The sequence below is a fragment of the Tursiops truncatus genome, chromosome 3 (genome assembly GCF_011762595.2).
Source record: "Tursiops truncatus isolate mTurTru1 chromosome 3, mTurTru1.mat.Y, whole genome shotgun sequence".
Lineage (NCBI taxonomy): Eukaryota > Metazoa > Chordata > Mammalia > Artiodactyla > Delphinidae > Tursiops > Tursiops truncatus.
Window position 1 is genome coordinate 27,231,180 of NC_047036.1, and position 27,506 is coordinate 27,258,685.

A 27,506-nucleotide genomic window follows, 5' to 3' on the forward strand; every position below is an offset into this window, starting at 1 on the left:
ATTAATATTTGTACTCATTCTTCAATCCAACTCAAGTTCTAAAATCAGTGATGAGTCCTCCTGAAGAAGAAGACAACAAATTGTCCATAGCTGCATGGAATTCAAAACCTAAATATATGAAGCCAATATATTGAACTGAAAATTAGTGAATAATCAATTTTGGTTTGATTAGTCCTTTTTCTCTTTGAATTGCCCAAATGAACTGAGGGCATTGACATTATCCTAGGCTTGTTTCCCAAGTATTTTTAACTAAATTTTAAAGTTAAAGTTTAATGAAGACTTTACCAAAATGACATTTTTGTCTGCTGTTTTCCAATTCTAAGGGTAATGGTGGGGGAAGTGTATTTTCTAAACTATTGTATCACAAAAACTGATATTACCTTTCAGTTTCAAATATTCTTCTTGTTATTTGACAACTAGCTGTAAAAGCCTTAGGGGTACCTGTGTTTTTCCTTTCATTTATATTAATGTTTTCTCAAGGAAATCCAATTTTACATAACATGTTTTTCTAACTAAAAGAAAGGCATGAGTGATTCACAGAACAAATGTTTCTGTTGCAAATTCAATGCTTCCTACCAGTACTGGAAGACTAATGGAAAAAACAAAGAAATATGGCCATTAGCTATTTATGGTCAGCCTTATGGTGCTCATCAGGCCTCTCTATCTAAAACCACCACCACCACTAAGATGAAATAGCATTGAATACACAACACCCAGGTTTAGCATTGGTGCTAGGCACCACAGTGTTGCCTTTTACATATTTCTTGATTTCTCCTCATCATTGGTAGCAATCTCTATTTTCCTTCTAGCTTCCATACTTCCTTAGCCCTGAGAAGTTAACTGAAAAGACATTATCATTATTAACAAGGGAAGCTACCCACATTTAATCCAGAACACTTATAATAAAACCAGTTTAACATGATTATACACTCTTTAAGAAGGCTTCTTCAGGGCTTCCCTGGTGGCGCAGTGGTTGAGAGTCTGCCTGCCGATGCAGGGGACACGGGTTCGTGCCCCGGTCTGGAAAGATCCCACATGCTGCGGAGTGGCTGGGCCCGTGAGCCATGGCCGCTGAGCCTGCGCGTTCGGCGCCTGTGCTCCGCAACGGGAGAGACCACAACAGTGAGAGGCCCACGTACCGAAAAAAAAAAAAAAAAAAAAAAAGAAGGCTTCTTGAGAGTTCCATATATATTAGAATACATATAAACAGTAGAGTACATATATATTTTATATTATACATATATTAGAAGTGGTCTGGAGATTCTTATGTACTGACTGAGTGATCCAAATTAACTTTGAATGAGTAGATTAATGACTAGATTAGTGAATAAATAAACTACATCTGCCAGGACATAATGAGAGAAAATAATAGACTCTCATTCAAATATATTTTATCTTTCAAATGATGTTGCTTTTCATTCTCTTTATTTATTGTTTTTATTTATCTTATATCACTATATCCTCAACAGAAAAATCATACAAGCTTTAAAAAAATAAGAATGTTCAATTTTCAAGAAATTCATTTATATTAAATTAATTGATTCTTGGATGTTAAACCAACCCTGCATTCCTGGGACAAATCTCACTTGGTCATGATGTATAACTTTTTATATGTTGTTAGATTCAGTTTCTTAGTATTTTGTTGAGGATTTCCATGTCTATTTTCATAAGAGATATTGGTATAGTGTTTTCTTGTCATATATTTGACTGGTTTTGATTCTGAGCAAATAAAAGCCTCATAGAATGAGTTGAGAAGTGTTCTTTTTTATGGAAGAGATGATGAAGAATTGTCATCAATTCTTCTTTAAATGTTTCGTAAAATTCAACAGTGAAGTCATTTAAACCTGAGCTTTTCTTTGTGGATAGTTTTCTTGATTACTAATTAAAAGTTTTTACTGGTTATAGGTCTGTCAGATTACCTATTTCTCCTTGAGTCAATCTCAGTAGTTGCTGTCTTTCTAGGACTTTGTCCACTACATCTATTAACTAATTTTTTTGACCTACAATTATTTGTAGTATTCATCTATAATCCTTTTATAAGGACAATTGTGAGCTTCTTTCCTAGTGAAGCACACTCCTAGAAGCTGAGACTGGAAATGAGGGGAGAGAAGGCAGCAGGAATCAAGGTCTTTTGGGCTTGGCTCCCTAAGTGAGAAACCCACAGCCCAGGAGGTGGGGTAAAGGTAATCAGGTCCCCATTATTCTCACCAGCACCACACCAAAGGTAGACAACTTTATCCCATGACGGGGCTGAGTGGAAGAAGAGAACCCCAACCTCTCAGCTGCACTCACCTAGAACCTAGCCTCAGCAACAGGTGACAGAAGGAATAAGAAATGCTTAAATCCTGCCCTTCTCAGGAAGGTAGACCTCTTGTTGGGAGCTGGAAGGAGAGAGAGAGAACCCCTTGTTCTTGGTTGTACCAGTCTAGAGTATAGTTTCTGTCTTACTGAGCTGGGCAAGTTAGGGGAAGATGTGGATTTTTGTTCAGATATCATAAAATCTTGCAGTTCTTACCTAATTTTAGCAGATTTTCATGAATAAATGTTTCTTCATTTGCATTATGCCCTTAGGGCCATTTCCAGAGACTTTAAAAAGTTCTTTCGAAAAAGAGCTTTTTACACTACTATGTGGAAAGGGAACCTTGATATTTATTTTTATATATGTATGAGTTTTTGAGATAGTTGATTTACAATAGTATATTAGTGTCAGGTGTACAACACAGTGATTCAGTATTTTTACAGATTATACTCAATTTAAAGTTGTTATAAAATAATGGCTATATTTCCCTGTACTGTACAATATATATTTGTAGCTTATTTATTTTACATAGTAGTTTGTATCTGTTAATCCCCTAGCCCTAACTTGCCCATTTCCCCTCCCTCTTCCCACTGGTAACCACTAGTTTGTTCTCTATTATTTGTGAGTCTGTTTCTGTTTTGTTAGATACATTCGTTTTATTTTTAAAATTTCACATAAAGTATTTGTTTTTCTCTACCTGACTTATTTCACTAATCATAATATTCTCTAGGTCCATCCACATTGTTGCAAATGGCAGAATACCATTCTTTTTAAATGGCTGAGTAATATTGCATTGTATGAACATTGGGGTGCATGTATCTTTTCAAATTAGTGTTTTCATTTTCTTTGTATACATACCAAGAGGTGGAATTCCTGGATCATATGGTAGTTCTATTTTTAGTTTTTTGAGGAACTTCCATATTGTTTTCTACAGTGGCTGCACTGATTTAAATTCCCACCAACAGTGCACAAGGTTCCCTTTGTTTTACATCCTTGCCAACATTTGTTGTTTGTAGACACTGTGATGACAGCCATTCTGACAGGTGTCAGGTGGTATCTCAATGTGGTTTTGATTTGCATTTCCCTGATGATTAGTGATGTTAAGCATCTTTTCATGGTACCATTGGTCATCTGTATATATTCTCTGGAAAAATGTCTACCCAGGTCTTCTGCCCATTTTTTAATCAGGTTTTTTTTATATTGAGTTGTATGAACTATTTATATATTTTGGATATTAACCCCTTATTGGTCATATTATTTGCAAAATTTCCTCTCATACAGTAGGTTGTCTTTTCATTTTGTTGATGGATTTCCTTTGTTGTGCAAAAGCTTTTAAGTTTAATTAGGTTTGCTTTTGTTTCCTTTGCCTTAGGAGACAAATGCAAAAAAATATTGCTACAATTTATGTCAAAGAGTGTTCGGTTTATGCTTTTTTATAGTAGTAGTATGGTTTCCAGTCTTACAGTAAGATCGTTAATCAATTTTGAGTTTGTTTTTGTATAAACTTCCCTCTTAGAACAGTTTTTGCTGTGTCCCATGGATTTTGGAAAGTTGTGTTTTTATTCTCATTTGTCTCAAGGTATTTTCTGATTTCCACTTTTATTTTTTCATTGACCCATTGGTTTTCTTAGTAGCTTGTTGTTTATTCTCCACATGTATGTGTTTGTCCCATTTTCTTCCTGTAAATGATTTCTAGTTTTACATTGTTGTGGTTGGAAAAAATTCTTGATATAATCTCTATCCTCTTAAATTTGTTAAGACTTGTTTTATAGCCTAGCATGTCATCTGTCCTGGAGAATGTTCCATGTGGACTTGAACAGAATGTTCTGTTCAATTCTGCTGTTTTTGGATGGAATGTCCTATAGATATCTATTAAGTCCAATTGGTCTAAAGTGTCATTTAAGGCTGTTGTTTTCTTATTGATTTACAGTCTGGATGATCTATCCATTGATGTAAGTGGGGTGTTAAAATCTCCTTTGATTATTGTACTATTGCCTATTTCTCCCTATATGTATGTTAGTATTTGCTTTATATATTTAGTTGGTCCTATATTAAGTGCATGTATGTCAACAAATGTTATATCCTCTTCTTGTATTGATGCCTTTATCATATATAATGACCTTTGTCTTTTGTTTTAGACTTTGTCTTAAAGTCTATTTTGTTGGATATGAGTAGTGCTACCCAGCTTTCCTGTAGTTTCCATTTGCATGAAATATCTTTTTCCATCCCCTCACTTTCATTCTGTGTGTATCTTTAGCTCTGAAGTCAGTTTCTTGTAAGCAGCATTCAGATGGTTCTTATTTTGTATCCAATCAGCCACCCTACATCTTTTGATTGGTGCATTTAGTCCATTCATAATTAAACTGATTATTGGTAGGTATGTACTTAATGGCTTTTTGTTACTTGTTTTCTGCTTGTATTTGTAGTTCTCTGCTCTTTTCTTCTTTTAGTTTCTTCCCTTCTTTCTTTAGCTTCTTCCTTTGTGGCTTTATGATTTGCTTTAATGACATGCTTATGTTCCTTTCTATATTTTGTGTATTTGTTGTAGGTTTTTGATACGTGGTTACCATGGGGTTCATATATGTTGATATATATATATATGTATATATATTTATTTATTTATACACACACATATATATATATATTTGGATGCCACTTCAAGACTGTGATAAGTAAATATTTCACCTAATTTCACAGAGACAGAGAAAGTTAAGCAAAATTAGAAGGCAGAGGAATTTGTTTCAAACAAAAGAACAAGAGAAAACCCTGGAAAAACAACTAATGAAGCAGAGAAAAATATCAATAATTTACCATATTCACAGTCTGTCTGCCCAGTGGATTTGGTGGGGAAGCTGGATATGAAGTGAGCACAAGTCACATCTTCCCCCAGGGTGTGCTGGCAGCTATCACCTTGTTAAGAGGTGGGGCTGGAGATGGAGGGGCTAAAGCCAGAGCTAGGTGTGAGCCAAGGCTTCTCCTCTGTTCAGTGGTCAACACCACCCTATTGGAGGTGGGGTCACGTACCAAGTTGCTGGAGCAGAAGCCCTGAGGGTCATGTCTGAGTTGGTTCTGTTCTTTCTAACTGTGTACTCTACCCCCTTGCAGCATTGGCACCTCTGTCCCAGAGGGAGCAAGGCTGGAGCAAAAGGGGCCTGCGAGGGCACTTGGTGTGGGCTGGGGTGCATGCTGGGGTGGTCTTAGCATGGCAGAGTTTCAGACCATTCTTGATCTGCTGCCTCCGTGAAAGCCAGTATGGCTGCCCTTACCCCCTTCAGATTCCATGTTGCGTGTGAACCACCTCTGTCCCCGACAATTGTGCACTCTCCTTGGCTTTGGCAGCCTTCACCTTAGTGGGGAGCTGTGCTAATGGAGTAAGAGGGGCCGGAGTGGGCACTCAGCTCAGGTTGGGGCCCAAGCTGGGGCAGTCACAGGAAACTGACCAGAGTCACCAGAGTCCCAAGCAGTTTCAATCTGGTTCCTCCACCTTGTTTGGGGAGTAAGCAAATATGTGTGCACTCTTCACAAGCAGAGTCTAGGTTTCTTACAGCCCCTAGTTTCAAACGAGCTAAGAGAACTCATCCTCCCAGTGTCGGACCCCAGGGCTGGGGCACCCAATATGCTGTTCAAACCACTCACTCCCCACAGAGGATCTCCCGGCCCATGTAATCCTCCTCTTCTTCTGTATCCCCTCCTAGGGGTGTGGGTCCTGACCTGATTGCTTCTCTTCCCTTCCTACCCAACTCCATGTGGATGTTTGTTAAAGCCTTGGTTGTATAAGTCTTTTAATAATCGATGTTACTATCTCTCCTGTGATCCTCTACATTTTAAGGGAGACTCCTAGAGATACAAAGCCTCAAACTGAAAGACTCAATTTCAAGCAATAAGACAGGCCAGTGGTGGAAAAGGAGGCCTTTGCATAAACCATCAAAATTAACCATATCCTCCACAAAAAGAATTACTGGTGATTTGAATCTAATTCCAAAACTCTACATTCTCAAACAGCATAATCTTTCTCATTCCTGACTTCATGGGAAAAGGACTTTCTATTATTACCCAAAATATGTATGGCCTTGGAATTAATGTTCCATTGAGACTCTCAGTATCCATCACAGTTTCAAGGACTGAAGCTTGTCCATTTGCTCACGAACCTTCAATTAAAAGAATAAAATAGCACGCTTCCTTCCTTAAAACCAAGCAATCAATCCAAATACACAAGATCTGCTCACTTTGAAGCCAATCTTATCTACATAGCAAACACTAAAAAAGGTGGAGGAAAGAAAAAAGTTAGTCATAGAATCACAAGAATCATCTGATATTTTTCTTAAAAACAAATATTTTAAAAATGATATGCCTATCTCTGCCCTTACCACTATTCCATCTCTATAATTTAAAAGCAAGTACAATGGGAAAGAGAAACAAAAAGATAAATCAGAACAGATGAACAGAGAAAATTGCTGATTCCCAAGAAGCAAGGAAGGGTACAGTGTAAACCCAAAGCTTCTCTTAATATGGAAGTAAATGTTTAAACCCTGCTTCCTTGAATTAATGACTAAGAAAATCAGGTCTGTCCTGATGTATGACAGAACATGGTCTTGGGGACAATTTGTGTCATGGGTCTTAACTCACAGCTCGTTGACAACAGGGTACTGAAGGCTATTTAGAGTCAATACTTATTTAGTCATGCCATGGAGAGTAGAGCGATTTTGATAAAGAGCATTTCACAGATTGACAATATTAAAACTCTTTTTAAACTCTCTTAAATATTTCTGTCCTTTCTCTTTTTCATAGGATGCATATGTCATTCATAAACACCTGCTGTAGATATAAGAACAAATATGATAAAAATCAAGTATTCTGGAATACCCAACCACAGCCAGGTAGTGAGGGCTTGAACAACTGCAGGTTAGGTTTTAAAAACCAATTTTCCTAGAGTTGTTTCTCTTAAATCTGTTGTTAAGTTGCTTTCCTCCTTAAAGAATCTTTAAACATGGACTCACATATTGAATAAAATTATGTATTGTCCTAAAGTGATACATTTACTATGTGAAATCTTCTCAAAATATGTCATGTGGAACTACATTTCAATTGAGAAAAAGATTATCAGTCTACTTCTAATTTCCCCTTAGATACTAAGTGAGAGTTCAATTAGCAAAAGATTGAATCTATGTTTATATTTATTCACATATATATGAATAATATATTTTGTTTGGACATTTGCAACAAAACTGGAGGGCAAGCCTAGGGTATTTAGGTGGCCTACCTAAAATTCACTCTCAGACAGAGACAGCTGGTACTCACCATAATCCACATTGTTCTCTTACTCCTGGGCACACAGCTAGAATACATTTTGCAGTCTCCAGTGCAGCTACATGTAATGATGTGACTGACTTCAGATCAACAGAATGTGAACAAAAGAGATGTGCACACTTCTAGTCCTTGTTTATAAAATCCTACCTCATGTGATCCTCTCTCTATTCTCCCATGTACTGCTTGAATGGATAAGAGTCCAAGGAATGAGGAAAGATACAGCCACAAGATGGAAGGAGCCCGGCTTCTGGAAGGTATGGCACAAGCACTTAGCAAACTGCAAGAATTTATAGAAGCAAGAAATAAGATTTTATTATTATATGTCCCTGATATTTTGGAGATTGTCAGAGCAACCCAAATTATCACAACTAAAATATTTAAGTTTGGCTACTTTTTTTCTTTCATAAAGAGTAGAGTGCAGATGGCCAAGAGGCACATGAAAAGATGCTCAACATCACTAATTATTAGAGAAATGCAAATCAAAACTACAATGAGGTATCATCTCACACTGGTCAGAATGGCCATCATCAAAAAATCTACAAACAGTAAATGCTGGAGAGAGTGTGGAGAGAAGGGAACCCGCTTGTGCTGTTAGTGGGAATGTAAATTGATACAACCACTATGGAGAACAGTATGGAGGTTCCTTAAAAAAGTAAAAACAGAATTACCACATGACCCAGCAATCCCACTACTGGGCATATACCCTGAGAAAACCATAATTCAAAAAGACACATGTACTTCAATGTTCATTGCAGCACTCCTTACAATAACCAGGACATGGAAGCAACCTAAATGTCCATCAACAGAGGAATGGATAAAGAAAATGTGGTACATATATACAATGGAATATTACTCAGTCATAAAAAGAAATGAAATTGGGTCATTTGTAGGGATGTGGATGGACCTTGAGTCTGTCATACAGAGTGAAGTAAGTCAGAAGGAGAAAAATATCGTATATCAACACATATATGTGGAATCTAGAAAAATGGTATAGATGATCTTATTGGCAAAGCAGAAATATAGACACAGACACAGAGAACAAACGTATGGACACCAAGGGGTGGTGGGGATGAATTGGGAGATGGGGATTGACATATATACACTATTGATACTATGTATAAAATAGATAACTAATGAGAACCTACTATAAAGCACAGGGAACTGTACTCAGTGCTCTGCAGTGACCTAAATGGGAAGGAGATCCAAAAAAGAGGGGATATATGTATATGTATAGCTGATTCCCTTTGCTGTACAGTAGAAACTAACACAACATTGTAAAGCAACTATACTCCAATAAAAATTTTTTTAAAAAGAGTGGTACATCATTTTAAAGATTTCAATGAGTTATTTTCAGAAACTTCTATTTTTTGAATTCTGCTCCAGTTTTTATAAATCTGAGTTCCAAATTTTCATTAGTTCATCACAATCTGACTGCCATCCAAGAATGTACAAATCTTAGTTTTATATGAGGGCTAAATGGTAAGGGGAGAGAGAAGTGGAAAGAGTCTAAAAATCTCTCTAAAGGAGATAATTATTTGAAAGCCAGTCCAAAGAGACAGGTTCTTTCAGGAGCCAGTTGTAATGATGTCCTTTGTGAAGAACATTTGGGGGCCCATTGACAGAGGTACACTCTCATAAGGGCAAAGAAGATTAAGAACCAACATGAAACATATTAGAGCAAACAAAGAGACAAACGGTAATTTTTGAAAACAGTTATATTCAAGATATAATATGCTGTGACTGCTTTTGCAGAGGCAATTGAAGCCAAAGTCCAGCTCAAGGGACATTAGATTGCTGATTCAAAGAAGCATGCTGTGGGCTTCCCTGGTGGCGCAGTGGTTGAGAGTCTGCCTGCCGATGCAGGGGACACGGGTTCGTGCCACGGTCCGGGAGGATCCCACATGCCGCGGAGCGGCTGGGCCCGTGAGCCATGGCCGCTGGGCCTGCGCGTCCGGAGCCTGTGCTCCGCAACGGGAGAGGCCACAACAGTGAGAGGCCCACGTACCGCAAAGAATCATGCTGTAAAGAATTAAAATGCTCTTGGTTAACCTCCCCTAACTGACTCTCTCCACCCTCAGAATCCTCTTTTGTCCTTAGCTGAAGATGGTATTTGAGGGCTTTGGCCATTTTGCTGAGTTACTCAGTTTTCCTGGGTCTCTCCTATGTATACATGTTATTAAACTTTTGTTTGAGTTTCTTTTGTCAAAAAAAAATTAAAGTGCTATGGACAAAGCAATAAATGATTTCAAAATAATGGCTCCAAATTAAGTATGCCGAGGAAATTAAAAGTCTGCTGAATGTCTGGAATTTTTTTGGTCAATCCCTAAATCAGAATGCAGAACCTCAGATTATATGCAATTCCATTGTTTAATCATGTTAGATGCAGTGAAATTTAAAATAATGTGACAAAATCCAGAATTTAGAGATTTAAAAATAACAGAAAAACCTGGGAGTTCCCTCGTGTCTAGTGGTTAGGATTTGGTGCTTTCACTGCCATGGCCCAGGTTTAATCCCTGGTTGGGGAACTGAGATCCCACAAGATGCATGGCCAAAAAAAAACAAAAACAAAAAAACCCCAGAAAAACCTATATTTGTGTTCTTCAATGGAGTGTAAGAAAGGAAAAACTCTTACTTATTCCTAATGTCTCTGAATCCTTAGAACTATCCCCTACCCCTTTGCTTTCATAGGTCAGTAGTTACCAGTGAGTGAGCATATGTGCCATGACCCTTAATAAGTTACAACATGAAACTCTGAAATGCAGGTTGTTTTGCAATTGAGCTGTTTCTTGCATGGGCATTTTTTAATGTTTAATGGCAGCGACTTAGTCATAGGAGCCCCAGATAGCATGGAGACAAATGAGGCATGCAGAGAAGATTTGCTACAAATGTTCAAATTATTGCAATTATAGAAAGTTTTAGCAATATTAATACCATATTTCATTCATTCTAAAACATTTTCCCATATTATTAACATTTCTGAAATCAGGATCTTTTACAGTAGATGGCATCTTATAATTTCTGTCAAACAGGGACTGGTTGTTATCTAAAAACCTTTTACTGAAACCTTGCCAACTTCAAAATTGGCAAAATGAGTGTCCATGACTTGGAAGAAAATACTTGTGGTGATACTGGAACACCGTTTTAAGCAACGCTATAATACCAACGTTCTTGATGACAGAAAAGATATGTATGGAAAAAAAAGATAGTGATAATTCTGAATTTAAAAGTGACTCAGATGGATTGGACTTTGAATAAAAAGACTTTGAGGAGTATAATAAATGTATTTTGTTCATATTTTCTTTTTACATGAATGCCCAAAAGCAATTTAAAAAATGTGTAAATGAGTTTATAATAGCTTTTTTAATAAGTATAAAATCAAAATTCTAAGCAGAAAGAGAGTACTATGTCACAACTTAGTTAGAATATTTTTCTTTCTTGGTAGTATATAAGGTGTATCTTCCAACAGAAAGAATCTTTGAATCATTGAAATCTGAAAAGAGAGCTACTTTTTCAGTATAATAAACCAAGTTAGCTCATTGGCTAGTATATTTTTGATTAAAGTTTTTTAGGAAGTTTTAAATTCACATTGAATTTATATATACATGATGTTACTAGAACATAATGAAACTGAACAACACTAAAACTAGTCTAATTACTTAATAGTATTAATAAATCTCTATTGATTCATTTTATTTAATTTTATGCATAAAGGTTAATTACCAATTTTTTGTGATTATGTCATGTGTGTATAATCATAAAGCAATCAAATTTCAACATGTTCTGCTTGACTGGTGGGCACTGAAACATCAACAGTTTTAACCTTACAAATTCATTTGCAAAATGACACTCATTTCCCTAGCTGCAGTTAAAACAGCAAAATTTAACGTTTGTCCAAATCTCTGAGCAAACTGAACTCAGCACAGGATCATTTTTTTCCTTGAATATCCACAATAGAGGTTTGATGAGCTATATTATTACCATATGTAATAAACAGTTGAGAAAGCACTTCTTGAAAAAATAATATAAAAGATAACATTAGAGTTTTAGTGGCAAGAATTTGAGATTTTTTAATACCAGAAATGGTCAGTATATGGAATAAGTAGTTCATGCAAAAACATTTTAATAAGTTTAGGATATTCATAAAATAATCCCATAAATGGGGTGCATGTGTTAGAGTCACTATTGGGCAAATTAAAAATCGTCTGGCTGTTTTACAAAACCAACTAAAATGAGGTGGAAAGTTATGTTTATAACCAAGGGGAAGAATTATCTAAGATTAGAACTCATGTTCAACTTGGAAAAAATGTCAAGCTGACTTTAAACACTGACTAAAATTAAATATTTTTCTACGTGCTATTTTTCTATGATCTGTATGGAAATAAACACAGCAGCTCTGAAGAACAACTGCACATTATTCTACAGTCTTCAATCTATACTAAGAATTTAATAACACTAGTCTTCAAATGTCCTTTCTGTCAGTGGTGTATTTCCCTAAATGGAACCTCTCTGATAGGTGCTTTATGTTACTCCTCCTTCCATTTCAAGATGTTATCACTGTTCTCAGAAAAGGGTCCTCAGACTGAGCTCTTCTCTACTATCCATAAATGCAATAGAGCTGGGCACCTGATTGACCAAATAAAAACATTCAATATGGCTGACATTCTGAACACAGTCAGAGGTGAAGCCACACGCTATTACACTTTTGTTGTTGTTGTCCATGTTTCCATACCTTTCATCGTGGGAGATAATGCATCTAAATACTGCCGAGAAAGTGTTTCCTTCTATACTCTATAACATGACACATTTAAACACAGAGACACATTTAAAACTATTTTTAAGAAGTATTTTAGTAAACAGATCTGTAATTGGTACCTTTGCATTGGCCAGTAATCAGATAAACACAGACTAATATTGCTTTATAATTATGTATATGCCCCAATCTTATTTTTTCTACTTTCCAAATATGAATTCTTTCCTACCTGTCATTTTATTTACAATGGTATGTTAAAAAAAAAAAAGAGGGTGCAGGATTGGAGAAAGCTCAAATGGCTTCAGTTATAGCATGAGAACAAAAATAAAATAAAGCTATTATTGAAAAACATCTATGGAAAACAAGTCTTCTCTTGACCTAAGTCTAAAAAAAGCCATGAAGAGAAAATTGTCTATTGCATTCCCATGGTAATAATAAGTAATTTACTAAATATAGAATGTCCCTTCACAGATACTTTTAAGGGTTCTAAGGAACTCAAAAAGAAAATTGTTACTCTAATTAATTTGTTTAGGACACATTCCTTCTTAATATAACTTGGCTATTTCTGCCTTACCATGTTTGTGACATATGGCATCACAGAAAGCAAAGCACAGAGTAAATTCAGGGTCACTGCATAACTAACCACATTGCTGGATGCCCTTTCAATGAAATGGGTTAAAGGAGAAAATGGCCATGTTTTTAAATGGTACACTTCACTTCAAGATGACAACTCAAATTTCAACAAATGAAATATTTATGTGAGCTCAGATCTTAAATTTCAAATGAAGAAAGATGAATTCACCCTAAAAACATGCCATCCCAGGGAAAAAAATTTTTTTCATTATGCTTCCAAATAAGCCACATCAAGAATCATAGCAAAGCTTACAAACCTAAAAAAAGAAAAAGAAAAAAAAAAGCCTGACAGAGCCAAGTCAAGAGTCACTGATCTACAGGGATTTTCTCCTGAGATTTCTTTTCAGGATAATAAATTCATGAGAACTTGTTTTCTTCTATTAAGACAGTATCACATCTTTGGAAAGCTTTCACATCTCCCTCAATAGTTAGTGATTCTAAGAAAATTTATTGAATAGAATTCTTTTTTATTCCATAATGCCACCACATCTATTTTCATTTCTAAGATGGTGGTGGATGCCAATGGTTTTACATTCAACTCTCATACAGGAGGGTAAACTTCTATAGATGGTAAATTTATCACAAGAGAGTACCTCTAATGGTAGCTATCTCAGGCCAGGCTGCTTATCCATGGAGAAGACAGTTTTAAGCGAAGAAGCTTCTCAGCACCTTTCAATTTGTACATTTTAGATGGTGTCTGCATGATCAGGCAGTTCTTTGCAGAAGTACCTCAAAAACACATGTACACACAATCTTGCTTTGCATTTGTATGACCTGGACTATACACATAAGGCCTATGTAAATTGGAGTATGATGGCAGGGAAAGAAAATGGCCCAAACTGCTTTTCTTTACTTTCTAATTGTGCTCAATATCAAAGTCTGTAATAGAAGAGAGATCTTCTGCATTTTTTTCTGCATGAGGTTTTTATTCTTGAATGTAAAAGCTATCAGTGGAACACAGAGAGAAAGTTCAAAAATAGACTGAAGTACATATGAGAATTTAGTATATGACTAAGGTCTCCAAACAGAGAGAAAAAGATTGATTATTTAACAAAGGATGTTAGCATAAATGGCTATCCAATTAAAAGAAAACAAAGGCAGACCCCTACTTCATATCACTGACAAAAGTAAATCTCATATAAATTGAAGTTTTTAAAGGAAAATTAAAATAAGTAATAGAAGAAAAATTAGGGCAGTCATTCTAACCTTGGGATAGGGGAGACCTTTCTAAACAACATAAGAAATCAGGATCATATGAAGAAGAAGAATTTACTTAAAGATTAAAAATATTGAGGCATAACAAAGACGTGACTAACACAGGGCTTTCTGTGGTACCATGATATCTTAGTGGTAGGAGGGAAGAAGACACGAAATGCATTGTCTTCTACCCTCATGTTTCCATGCTGACATCTGCTGAGAAGCAGATCATCATACCTCACTATAGCCCCATGCTCTGTGGGGTTGCACTGCTACTCACAGAGGACAGCAAGGTCACGTCAGGTCTGACTGACTCAGTTTCAAGTACTTCCATAAAATCTAAATGTGATAGGCAGAATAATGGCCCCCACAAACAAAATTAGGATGTCTATATCCTAATCCCTGGAACCTGTGAATATGTTATCTTACATAGCAAAAAGAACTTGGAAATATGATTATGTCCTGAATTTTAAAAACTGAGATATAATTTACAATCCATCAAAATTTACCACTTTAAAGTATACAATTCAGTGTTTTTACTATATTCACAGACTTGTGTATCCATCACCACAATCAATTTTGGAACATTTTCATTATCCTCCCCCCAAATTTCATATCCAACAGCAGTCGCTATCCATTTCCCTCCAACTCTCTGAGTCCTTGGAAACCATTAATCTACTTTCTGTGTCTATGGATTTACCTATACTAGACTTACATATAAGTGGAATAATACATTATGTAGTCTTTTTTGACTGACATTTTCATGTAGCATAGAGTTTTCAGTGTTCATCCATATTGTAGCATGTATCACTTCATTCCTTTTTATTGCCAAATAATATTCCATTGTTTGGTTATGCTATACTTTATTTAACCATTTATCAGTTGATGGACATTTGGGCTGTCTCCAGTTTATGGCTATAATGACTAATGCTGTTATGAACATTCATGAACAAATTTTTTGTGTGTGTTTTGTGGTTTTTGTTTTTTTTTTTTTGCGGTATGCGGGCCTCTCACTGTTGTGGCCTCTCCCATTGTGGAGCACAGGCTCCGGACACGCAGGCCCAGTGGCCATGGCTCACGGGCCCAGCCGCTCCACGGCATGTGGGATCTTTCCGGACTGGGGCACGAACCCGCATCCCCTGCATCGGCAGGCCGACTCCCAACCACTGTGCCACCAGGGAAGCCTCATGAACAAATTTTTGTATGACATGTTCTCATTTCTCTGAGGTCTGGCCTAGGTGTAGATTTTCTGGGTCAGATGGTAACTCTATGTTTATGCCAAACTGTTTTCCAAAGAGGCTACACCATTTTATATTACCACCAGCGATGCATGAGGATTCCAAATTCTCCACATACTCACCAACACTTGCTATTACCTGTCTTCTAGGTTATAGCCAACCTACTGGGTGTGAAATGGTATCTCATTGTGATTTTGATATGCAATCTCCAAATGGTTAATGATGTTTAGCATCTTTCCATGTGCTTATTGGCCATTTATATATTTTCTCTAGAGTAATATCTATTCAGATTCTGTGCCCATTTTTAAGTGGTCGTTTGTCATTTTATTGTTGAGTGGCAAGCATTTTTTATATATTCTGGATGTAAGTCCCTTGTCAGGTATATGATATGCAAATATTTTCTCCCATTCTGGGTTGTCTTTTCACATTACTGATGGGTCCTCTGAGGCACAAAAGTCTTATATTTTGGTGAAGTGCATTTTACCTGTTTTTCTTTTGTCACTTGTGATTTTGATTGTATCTAAGAAGGCTTTAACTAACCCCATGTCATGAAGATTTACTCCCATGTTTTCTTCAAATAGCTATATAATTTTAGCTCTTACACTTAGGTCCATGATCCACTAGGAATAATTTTTTTTGTATAAGAAAGATGTTCAAATTCATTCTTTTGCATATATCTATATATATATCTATATATATATCTATATATATATCCAGTTGTCCATTTGTTGAAAAGACTACTCTTTCCCTATTGAATTGTCTTGGCACCCTTGTTGAAAGTCCAATGAGTTACATCTATATATTAAGAAAGTGCTTTCAATGATACATTGCTAAATGAGGAAAACAAGTTACAGAGTAATGTGCATAGTGTGGTCTTATTTTAACAAAAATCAAACATAACTTTATATGTGTGGTATATATTTATACTTGTATTTATATGTATGCCTGGGTGTGCCTTATTTGTAGTTTCTTGGAGATGCATTTTGCAGTCCTGCTTCCTGGCTGCTGTTTCATTCTCTTCAGAGGTCCTAAAGTCCCATGATGCACTGATCATAGTCAGTGCAGCTCCTGTTTGCACAATTGATAGTTACTTCTTCCCAGCTGTAGCAATGTTTATATTGCCCTTTGCAATGTCAAAGGGCTTCCACCCATGTCTAAAATCCTGCTGAATTTACAATCTGGCCTCTCATACATTTCCTTTTGTGTACTCTCTTGCCTCCAGCCAATGAAAATCTTCATTTTCACAAATTATAAGATATTCTTCTTTAGTACTCTTGCTGTACTTCTGGCCAAATCACTTGCATGCTTTTTATCAGGCACTGTGGGTCTAAACTTTTCACCTTGACATAAATTAACAGCAGAAAGAAAGATCACGTTGGGATAAATAAACAGGTTAAAAAACTTAAAAAGGAAAAGAATTGGCTCAGTGGCCATGATACAAGCCAGAAAAAGCATGGGATGGAACACTGATATTTACAGGCCTAAAGCTACAGAGCAATATGGAACAGTTCCTCTGATGGCTATAACCTTTGATCATGCTCTCTGGATTTCGCTGGATGATGAACCATAAGAAAAATATATTTATTGTGCTTTTTTTGGTACTGCAATGGATCTATTTATCTGGGTGCTAAACTATTTTGGGAAACGGCCAACTTAATAAACCATTCAAAGGGGAACATATTAGTCTGGAAATTGCAAACTTCTTAACGATTAACTAACTCATATTAGCCCTTCAGTAAACCATTTAACTCTTTGTAAATGGCCCTTATAATACCCACATAGCTAAGTAATCATCTTTTGGTAAGTCACACACATAATACCCAACCCATGTGTGCATAAACTAAGATTATATATATTGATTAGCTCTCCCTTACACCAAAACGTACTCTTTCCACATTAAATATTTCCTATTAGAAATAAACCAACTTATAACCTATTGATGATTTTGTAATACCTATCCTCCATCGCTGAGTATTTCACAGGAATTTAGTTATATTTACAAAGTAATATTCTGCTACCGTTCAGTCATGTTTCCTCAAAATAACATTGTGAGGTGGTTGTCTAAAAGAAAAAAAAAATGTTCAAGTAAATTTCCCATTGTCTCTCTCTCTCTCTCTCTCACACACATGCGCGCACACACACACACACACACACACACACACACACACACACACACACAATTCTGCATTAGAACTTAGTATCTAGAGCACAAATTATTCATTATAAAAATCACCAAGTGTCAGACTTCCCTGGTGGCGCAGTGGTTAAGAATCCACCTGCCAATGCAAGGGACATGGGTTCGAGCCCTGGTCCGGGAAGATCCCACATGCCGTGGAGCAGCTAAGCCCGTGTGCCACAACTACTGAAGCTCGCGTGCCTAGAGCCCATGCTCTGTAACAAGAGAAGCCACCGCAATGAGAAGCCTGTGTGCTGCAGGAAAGAGTAGCCCCGCTCGCCACAACTAGACAAACCCCACAAGCAGAAACGAAGAAACAACGCAGCCATAAATTAATTAATTAATTTTAAAAAATTTTTTTAAAAACTCACCAAGTGTCCCCATTTATAACATATCAAATTAAAAGAACAAAAGCCAGATCTATATATCTATAGCCAGATATATAGAAGATAGTTTCACCTGCTTAACATTCACTAAATATTGTTTGCTTGTCATCAACAAGTCTCCTAAGTGGATTTCAACAAAACTGCTCGGTCTGATTCAACCCCCAAATTTACTTAACATGTATTAGGTGACAGGAAACACAAAAGCAAAGATACGATCTCTACTGTCAAGTTTATTTGGGAGACAGACATGCACACACCGAGAACTGGGTCAGAGGGGTGATCAGGGCGATATGGAACCAAAAGGTAGGAGGTGATTTATTCAATCTAGGTAAGGACAAGGTACAGGGGGGAGGGGAGAGAGTCATGAAAGACTACTAGAATAGATAGCATTTAAGCTAGATCTTACCTCTCCAGATGAGTATGATTTCACCAGGAAGAAAATAAAGGAAAGGACATTTCAAGCAAAGAGGACTATAAGGGAAAAAAATAAAAATTAATATAGGTATTTATAATAAATATAATATTAGATAGTATATTCATAGAATCCTACGTAGAGAGCCAGTACGTATTTATAAAAAAGTTATGCTGAAAAAGATGGCAAAGCTCTTCTGGGAAGCATTCAATTCATCGTTAGAAAAAAAATCAGTGTGTTCCTGTGTGATGTATTTCTGACCTGTCCTTATGTACCAATGGAATTGGCAAAGGGCAGAAATGAGGCAGGGAGCAAAACTAAAGCAGGAGGCAACCTCGGGATACACTGAGTGCACTGAGTGATGGGATCAAGACAACCCAGTGAGTGACTCTGGTAGGAGGCCTGTAGAAGAAATGGTGGGCGGGGTGGGGGGAACATATAAATTAGAGAAAGCAAAACAGAACTTAGAGGTTCATGGAGGATAACATAAGCAGTCCTTTGGCCACTTGCTCTCCTAAAAATAGAAGCATCACCAGAGACATTTGGCAAGATGCCAATGACCCTGGAGCTCAGAACTCAGGAAAGAATTCTTCAGTTAGAAATGCTTGAAGTCAAAGGTGAATGACTGTTTTAATGAGAAGCAACATGATTTAGTGTTCAAGAGTTTAGGCTCAGGCCACCACTTTCTGTTGGACTTTCAACAAGCCATTTAATCTCTATTTACCTTGGTTTATTCATTTCTAAAATTGGGAAATAATAGTGTCTACCTCATAGAACTGTTATATAGATTAGAAAGGTAATATATGTAAAGTACTCAGAACAACCAGGATCCAGGCAGAGAAGCCAAACCCTGGGAATCTGTTTTCAAGTATGTTGGATGTGCTGAAAGATTAAACAGGGGAACATGAAGCAATCCAGAAATTAACAAGTACAGGAAGTCTCTCTACCCCAAAGGACTGGAAAGCAAAGGGAGGAGGTAGTTTTAACAGTGCCTAAGAGCTGGAAGAAGCCGGAACCATGAGAAAGACATAGCCATTTCCGGAGATCCTACTGGAAACATAAAGATGAGGATATACCCTGTCTCCAGTCCTCCAACCTTCCGCCAGTGCTTATTTTCTGAAATGTGCTAGAAGCCAGTTGGTAAGGGAGTCCAGAAAATATAGTTATCTGGGAAAGGGGAAGGGCTGGAAATACGTCTGATGCCAAGTAGGCAAATGATTGGAAGGCCTCTCAATAAATGTTAGCAGCTATTACTATATTTTATGTTTGATCTGGGATACAGCAATCACTTTGCTTCCCTCTACCCAGGAAATGGTGATTCTGGGCTGATTCTAAATTCTTCTGTGAGAAGATTGCAGTTATAGCTATAAATAAAATCTGAAATTCAGAATAAAAGTCAACTCCAGAGGAATCAGACAGTAGCTGACATCATGAGATCAGCCATAGAGTACATAGAGAGGGTAAAGATCTGAAGATGGAGCATTAGGAAACACTGACATTTAAAAGGGTACAAATCAGTAATGGAGTATAATCTGTAAAAATACTGAATCACTATGCTATACATCTGAAACTAATATAATATTATAAATCAACTGTACTTCAATTTTTTAAAAAGCATCCAAATTGAAAAAGAAGTAAAATTGTATCCATTTGCAGATGACATGGTATTATATATGTAGAAAACCCTAAAGACTCCACACACACAAAAAAAACCTGCTAGAACTAATAAACAAATACAGTAAATTTGCAGGACTCAAAAGCAGTATACAAAAAAGCAGTTGTGTTTCTATGAACTATCAGAAAAAGAAATTAAGAAAACAATCCCATTTACAAATACCATCAAAAAGAATAAATACTTAAGAATAAATTTCAACAAGGAGGTGAAAAATCTGTGCACTGAAGATTATAAGACATTGCTGAAAGAAACTGAAGAAGGCACAAATAAATGGAAAGATATTCCATATTCATGGACTGGAAGAATAAGGTCTGGAGATCTAATGTACAACATGGTGATTATAGTTAGTAATACTGTATTATATACTTGAAGTTGCTAACAGGGTAGATTTTAAATTGTTCTCACCACAAAAAAGAAGTGGTAATTATGTGATGTGATGCAGGTGTTAGCTAATGGCATGGTGGTAATCATTCTGCAATATATGAGTGTATCAAATCAAAACACTGTATACCTTAAACATACAGAATGTTATATGTCAATTATATCTCAATAAAGCTGGAAAAAAATAAATAAAAGGAGGATCTTTTTCTGTCATCCCTTCCTGAACTCCATTACACTTAGAGTTGAACCTGAACAGTTTCACTGTCTCTAATATTTTCAGATATACTAATTTTTGTGTTCCCAGATTTCAGCCTTGATTACTGGGATTGGCTCTTATATTTATTTTACAGTCGTCACCTCCCCAATGTGCCCAACACACATTTAGCAGTCAGTGGATAATTTAGGAGTGATTTTAGGAACCTCTAAAGAAGGAAATAACAGTTTCTCTTGGCAACTCAACAACAGACCTAGAAATCCCTGAGTTATCCAACTACTCTCCCCTTTCCCTCCAACTCTGAAGTTAAAACAATCTCTGCTTTCTTCTTCCTAACCCATTGGACTGACTTAGCTCTCGTTATTCCCCTGTGCAGGTAATCAGACTGAGGATTAGGGCTAGGTGGGATGAAGCAGAACTAGGCAAGACTGAACAACTATATGCCTTAACTGCATCCTTACTTGCTCAAATTTAGCCAGCCCCACTTCCAACCTGACTGTATCTACTCCTGTGATTACCAGTCACTGCCTATATACTTCAACTGTCAGGAAAGCCATATTTACAGAAATTGAGCCTAACATTCCAATGTCTCCATCTAGAAATGGCCATGGGATATGGATTATAGACTAGGTTTCAAATTCTATTTCTGTCACTTACTAGCTGAGTAACTGTATATTAATTCCTAGGGATGCTATAATAAAATACCATAAACTTGGAGGTTTAAAACAACAGAAATTCATTATCTCACAGTTCTGGAGGCTAGAAGTCTAAAATCAGAATGTCAGCAGGCCCATGCTCCCTTTGAAGTCTGTAGGGGAATCATTCCTTGCCTCTGCCTAGCTTCTGGTGCTCTAACTGGTCTACCTGCTAAACTGTCTTCTGTACATGTGGATATGCCTGCCTCCACCACACACACACACATACCGTGCTATCCTGCTCCCTCCTCTACCACTGTCAGGACTAACATGGTGCTCCAGTCTCTCTTCTCTCGGCAGATGTTCAGATAAACACAGGACAGAATGCATCAGATCATCCCAATGCACTGAGCCTTGCCCGAGCCCTCAGTGCTGTGACTCAAGTCCATTTCCTTAGTATTAAATATATTACAAGGTAATATTTAAATTTGACTGAGCTCACTACCATGTTTTTTTTCCTTTGAAGAATATACTGAAAGCAACGGCCTTCCCTCCAGATGGAAAATAATTCAGTGGGCAGCACCACTGTGTCCAGCCTCTTTTTCACACCCTCATTTCTCACTCATTCCTCTAATTCACTGAAGCTCAAGGCTAAGGAGAGGAAGCATTCTTTCCTCTAGACAGGCAAATGTATAGCTCAGCTCACTTTCTGTTTCTATGTTAAAACAAGATCAAGGGTTACTGGAGGCGAGGATTTTCTGTTCATGTGCAGCAATAGCACCTTCCAGTTTTTAATAAATCTAAAACAATCTTGCTTTCTTTCTATAATTAGGATGTAAGCCAGTCCCTGTCAGGCTGACTCATTCAGCTCCCCACGCACTGTGACTAGAGTGTCACTGTTCCAGAACTGCGGTACGGAGTGCTTTTGTCTGGGTCTGTGGCATAAATAGAACAAAGGAAAAGATTTTCCTGAGAGAAAACCTTGAAAGCCAAGAAATGATAACCTTTTCTCACACTGAGGGCTGGGGGTAGGGGTGAGGGAATAGTAAAGCAAACCCATGTCCTTCCTCTGGCTTTCCTGTCTTCAAAGGGAGTCAGGGCCCACATGACTTCCTTCCCAGGCACTGGCTGACAATGTTAAAATTGCCCAGCAAGTTCCCCATACCATAAGACAGTTAGCCAGGTTGTTAGTTTACTTCTCTAGAAGACAAATATCCTAACCTAGTACCTCTTTCCTCCAGTATTCATGTACAAGGAAACTTGTGAAGAGTTTAGAGAACTTAAAGAGCCATTTGCGTGTCCTCTAGGGTTACTCCTCATTTGACAAGAGGCAGCCTTAGAAAGAGAAGCATCTTTCTGTCAGGAAGTAGGGCACACAGGAAATAGTCACTCTCCCCTATGTATTAAGTGGGTGCCGCACTTTCCTCCTTTCTCCTCTGAAGCCTTCCCTAATGAACCTTAAATGCTCTTGTCACTTAACTATTGGCATCCCTTAGCTAATAAGTGACATAGTCATATAGTCACCTCTATTAGTTTGTACTTAAGTCTCTATTCTGCTTCCTCTGTGAGCACTTTGCTTTCCTGTTGCAGGTCTTAGTTAGTACCCTCAGTCTTGTAGCATAGCTCAGGGTATATAAGCCTGTATCTCTCACTATACTGTAAATCCTTTAACATAAGGGATTCTGTGCACCACTCACCCCCCTGCTAAGGCCTTGCATTCTTGCTCAAAAATGCTTGTTGAATGAAAAATTAACAGGTGCTTTTATAGGCCTTTTTCATTTATATGTCCATAAATTCTTGATCGACACTGCAATTTCTTTAGAAACACCTATTCCCAGTATGCCGCTCTCTTCTTCCCATCTACCAACACACCCATAAACACACACACACATTCACACTTTGTAGTTTAAGCAAAACTAGCAACCAGTTAATAAATATTTCAGTTAATAAATATTTCGATGTGCATTGGGTTGGCCAGAAAGTTCATTCGGTTTTAAGTAAAAATAAAAGACACATGTTTCATTTTCACCAAGAACTTTGGGTATTCATTAACCAAAGGAACTTTTTGGCCAACCCAATATTATCTTTCTGATCTATGTGCATATATGCATTTAAAGAATGAAGAAAGCAAGAACAACAACGACAACAAAAATCAAGCAGCCAAGAAGACAAAACCTACTATCTTATTCCTGGGATTCCAGGAAGCGATCTTAATATTACCATCATATAAAAATAAATGAGTACAAATAAATACTCTGATCAGGTCCTTAATTAAATCCAGCCTGCATAGATATTCTTTAAAAAATATTTATTGAATGCCTACTATGAACCACACAGTATTCTAGGAGCTGGGGATAAAGGCCTTGTACCGAGTCCTTTCCCTGGGATCTGACCTCTGAAGCCCAAGCCTCAGCTCCCAGCCCCCACCCTCCCCGGGGGGTGAGCAGACAAGCCTCTCAGGTTATCCTGTCATACCAAAGTACTACTCTGTGCCAGCTGATTTTGTAGAATATGAAAAAAGAAACCCTGGTAGTCAGAAGCGATTTCCTAGCAACTGTGGCCGTGATGGAAAACTGCTTCTCTGGGGACAAGCCCTTTATGTCATCGCAAAACTCCTGGCTGATGAATTAATTAGTCCTGAAGACATTGATCCTGTTCAGCGTTATGTCCCACTACAGAATCAACGTAATGTGAGCATGAGGTTTTCCAATCAGGGCCCACTGGAAAATGATTTGGTTGTTTATGTAGCGCTCATAGCAGAAAGCCAACGCCTTCAAGTTTTCCTCAACACATATGGTATTCAGACTCAAACTCCTCAACAGGTAGAACCCATTCAGATCTGGGCCCAGCAGGAGCTTGTGAAAGCTTATTTCCATCTGGGGATCAATGAAAAATCAGGACTCTGCGGAAGGCCAGATAGGCCCATTGGCTGCCTCGGCACATCAAAGATTTATAGCATTCTAGGAAAGACTGTGGTTTGTTACCCTATCATCTTTGACCTAAGTGATTTCTACATGTCTCAAGATGTTTTACTGCTGATAGATGACATAAAGAATGCACTACAGTTTATTAAGCAATACTGGAAAATGCATGGACATCCACCTTTCCTTGTTCTCATCTGGGAAGACAATGTAAGAGGTAGCTGATTCAATCCCTTATTAGATATGCTGGCAGCTTTTAAGAAAGGAGTGGTTGGAGGAGTGAAAGTTCACGTTGATCGTCTACAGACACTAATATCTGGAGCTGTGGTAGAACAACTTGACTTCTTACGAATCAGTGACACAGAAGAGCTTCCAGAATTTAAGAGTTTTGAGGAACTAGAAGTTCCCAAACATTCAAAAGTCAAACGACAAAGCAGCACCTCCAATGCTCCTGAACAAGAACAGCAGCCAGATGTCACCATTACTGAATGGAAAAACAAACCCACCCAAGAAATTCTTCAAAAACTGAAAGACTGTAGTTGTCTGGCTAGCCAAGCCATCCTGCTGGGTATACTGCTCAAAAGAGAAGGGCCCAACTTCATCACAAAGGAAGGTACCGTTTCTGATCACATTGAGAGAGTCTACAGAAGAGCTGGCAGCAAAAAATGTTGGTCGGTGGTGCGCCATACAGCAAGTCTTTTAAGTAAACTAGTGGACAGCCTGGCCCCATCCATTACTAATGTTTTAGTGCAGGGCAAACAGGTAACTCTGGGTGCCTTTGGACATGAAGAAGAGGCTATCTCAATCCTTTGTCTCCAAGAGTGATTAAGAACATCATCTATTACAAGTGTAATACCCATGATGAGAGGGAGTCGGTCATTCAGCAAGAACTGGTCATTCACATTGGCTGGATCATCTCCAATAACCCGGAGTTATCCCGTGGCATGCTGAAAATACGAAGTGGGTGGATGATCCATGCTATGGGGTATGAACTACAGATCCGTGGCAGAAACAAGCCAGCCAGAGACTTATATCAGATGTCACCTAGTGAAGTGAAACAGCTTCTCCTGGGTATTCTGCAGCCTCAACGGAATGGAAGATGTTGGCTGAACAGGTGTCAGATCGATGGGTCTTTGAATAGAACTCCCCCTGAGTCCTATGACTGCGTGTGGCAGATCCTGGAGCACACACCCAATGGAATCATTGTAGCCGGAAGGCATTTGCCCCAGCAACCAACCCTGTCAGATATGACCATGTATGAGATGAATTTCTCTTTCCTTGTTGAAGACATGTTGGGAAATATTGACCAGCCAAAATACAGACAGATAGTTGTGGAGTTACTAATGGTTGTATCCATTGTACTGGAAAGAAACCCTGAGCTAGAATTTCAAGACAAAGTAGATCTAGACAAACCGGCGAAAGAAGCATTTCATGAATTTCAAAAAGATGAGAGTCTACTAAAAGAAGCTGAAAAACAAGATGACATGACTTCCTTTTACAGTACTCGCCCCCTGGGAAAAAGAGGAACATGCAGCTATTTGACAAAGGTCGTGATGAATTTGCTGCTGGAAGGAGAAGTCAAGCCAAGCAATGATGACCCATGTCTGGTTAGCTAGTGAGGAAGGTGTTAGAGACTCTGTTGAGGCAGGTTTTCCAGAAGTGTGTTAAGTTTGTGTTGAAGCTTAATCAAGGCAGCCATTAATGTGAGGGCTGATCATGCTGGTGAGTAGTTGCCACACCCTTGGCAGAGTTATTGGACCTCTTGCATGCCATGAGCAATCTGATGGTAAGAACTGCTTATAATCAAGTGAAAGTAAGTTCTCATGATTATGCCCACTACAATAATAATCTTTACTGAACAATAATAATTGTTTATGAATTGAAAGTTCACCACTGCATGTTTTATGATTACACAGCTCGTCAAAATGAGTCTTTGCACTTTGGACTAAATTCCCACCTTACTGCCAATTAAATGAATTTTCCAACTAATTATGCGTACTAGGAATGAAAATATATTGAAAGAATGGTACATTTTTTAAGTGGCATTATAATGCTAGAAAAAGATACCAGTATGCATCATAAAAGCAAAATCAGCCAGTTGATATTTTGATTCTCAAACTGCATTATTGATAATATTTTAGTATACAGAGCTATTGTACAATTTTTGCCTTGTAAACATGATTGTGGTTTTGTATTTGTGCTAACTGTAGTGGTTGAACTAAAATAATAAATCTATGCCTGATCAAAAGAAAAAGACTTTGTATCTTGGAAGCTCATATTCTATAATGGGTGGGAACAGACAATAAACAATATATACATACAAGAGGTCAGGTAGAGTCAGTGTATAAAGGGAAACACAACAGTTCGGGGATAGAAGGAGGAGCATAGAGGGAAAGCTTTGATTTTTCATAGAAACTTGTTATTAAATTTAATTTTTGATAAATACACACCTTTCTCTCGCCCTTATCCACTCTGGAGAGGAACAGAAATCCTCCCATCCCCTACATGTGGGGACTTCCATGTATAACGCCTGAGATGTGAGGATGGCATACAAAAATACTGTTTACAGAGGGGAAGAAGAAGCTATCTATTGCTACCCTCACCTTCAGACACCCTCCCCAGGCCCCTTTTGCTCCTTTAGAAAAAGCCCCTGGGAATCCATTTGAGTGTAGAAAAGCCTTTCCTCTAGAGAGGCATTCAAACCCCAACGTAGAATAAAAGGCTCTGAGATTAATTGAGGAAGAGCGAGAATGGCTAGCCAGTCAGATCCCAGCGGGGGAGGGGATTTACACCTCCATTACCCTGAGGTCAGCTTGAATAAAGTGAAAGCTGAGCCATGTAGATGTATGGCAGAAGGGCATTTTAGGAAGAAGAACAAATGTAGAGTCCCTTAGAGGGGGAGTGTTTAGCACATTTGAGCAAGAGCAATGGAGCCAGCATGGTTGAAGAGGAGTGAGAAATAGAAAGAGATAAAGGGGAACCAGATGGCACAGGGCCTTGCGTAGTGAATGACCCTTTAGAAACTGGCATTAATTTTATCTCTCTGAAAAAGGGAAAGGCTTGAAATAAAGTAAAACCAAAGGACGACGGGAGGTGAGAAGCAAGAGAAAGGAAAAAATCCTAAGACTACATGCAAGTAGCTTTGCTTCTTTGTTGTTAATGGATGTGCTAAATTAATTTCAGGATGGAACTTGTTAAAGTCTCTCTGCTCATCTCTTACAGCCGCCTTCCTCTCTAACCCTGATGTCAATGTCTAACTTCTGATGTCTTCATCTACAGCCA

General features: G+C 37.8%; 1 long non-coding RNA gene and 1 pseudogene across 1 annotated transcript in view; one reads left to right on the plus strand and one right to left on the minus strand.

The window, feature by feature from the left end:
* Positions 1–27,506, minus strand: part of LOC109549142 (uncharacterized) — a 295,166-nt gene that overhangs the window by 60,065 nt on the left and 207,595 nt on the right. The window lies entirely within an intron of this gene.
* LOC101321443 (phosphorylase b kinase regulatory subunit beta pseudogene) lies at positions 18,949–25,904 on the plus strand (annotated as a pseudogene).